Source organism: Mus caroli, chromosome 5 (assembly GCF_900094665.2).
Source record: "Mus caroli chromosome 5, CAROLI_EIJ_v1.1, whole genome shotgun sequence".
Lineage (NCBI taxonomy): Eukaryota > Metazoa > Chordata > Mammalia > Rodentia > Muridae > Mus > Mus caroli.
Genome location: NC_034574.1, coordinates 108,112,279 through 108,113,623, shown reverse-complemented (window position 1 = coordinate 108,113,623; position 1,345 = coordinate 108,112,279). Strand labels below are relative to the sequence as shown.

Genomic DNA, 1,345 nt, shown 5'->3' with positions numbered 1-1,345 from the left:
AGGGAAGGGAAGGGAAGGGAAGGGAAGGGAAGGGAAGGGAAGGGAAGGGAAGGGAAGCTCCCACACAGGATAGAGTCACACTAGCTGCTGCACCCCTGCAGCCCCTGCAGGGGGCACTGGAGCATAAGCCAACTCATGGAGTTGGTATGGAGATGGGATATAGCTTGGTTGGTAGAGCGCTGGCCTAACATACTCAAAGCCCCGGGTTTGGTCCTAAGAGCTTGGAGCTCCTAAAACCAGGCTTGGTGGTACATGCCTGCAGCTCACGGATTTGGTTAGAGGAGTTTGGTCAGCAAGCTCCAAGGACCCTCCTGTCTCCACCACACACACACACACACACACACCCCAACCCCCATGCTGAGAGCACACCTGGGAGATGGAGGGGCAGACATTCTAGATTGGGGCTGGCAAGATGGTCCCCAGATAAGGGCAATGGCTGCTCTTCCAGAGGAGGACGTGGGTCTGATTCTCACAGCACCCACATGGAGACTTCTATCTCCAGGATGGTGTGAGCCCTTCTTCTGGCTTTGTGGGCACCAGGCATGCATGTGGGACACAGACAAACATGTAGGTTAAAAAAAAACCCATGCACATAAAATCGAAGTTCAAGGTCATCCTCAGCTACATAGCAAGTTTGAGGCCAGCCTGGGCTACAGAAGGCTCTGTCTCAAGGAAGATGATGATGGTGGTGATGGTGGTGGTGGTGGGGATAGCGGGGGCATGAGGGTGGGGTGCTAGGAGGAAGCCAAGCACAACAGTATGTGCCTGTGATTCCAGCACTGGGTAATGGAGAAAGAGAGGGCTTGCTGACCTACTACAGTAGCTGAGTTAGTGAACTTCCGGTTAGTGAGAGACCCTGCCTCAAACAATTAGGTGGAGAGCAGTGGAGGGTTGTCGTGCCTGACATTGACCTCTGGCCTTTATAGATGCACATATGCCTGCCTACACATAGGCGCATGCACACATACACAAATGAACACTATGCTGGGGTCTCCCCACCCCCATCCCTCCAGACCACCTGCTGGATTTCCTCCTGCTGCAGTCAGTCCTCATTGAAAGTTGTAGCCAGGGGCTGGTGAGATGGCTCAGCAGATAAGAGCACTGACTGTTCTTCTGAAGGTCCTGAGTTCAAATTCCAGCAACCGCATGGTGGTTCACAATGAGATCTGATGCCCTCTGCTGGTTTGTCTGGCCAGCTACAGTGTAGTTATGTATACTAATAAACAAATCTTTTTAAGAAAGAAAAGAAAAGCCGGGCGTGGTGGCGCACGCCTTTAATCCCAGCACTCGGGAGGCAGAGGCAGGCGGATTTCTGAGTTCGAGGCCAGCCTGGTCTACAAAGTGA

General features: G+C 52.9%; 1 protein-coding gene across 2 annotated transcripts in view; it reads left to right on the top strand.

Moving 5' to 3' along the window:
• Positions 1-1,345, top strand: part of Cabp1 (calcium binding protein 1) — a 26,871-nt gene that overhangs the window by 19,808 nt on the left and 5,718 nt on the right. The window lies entirely within an intron of this gene.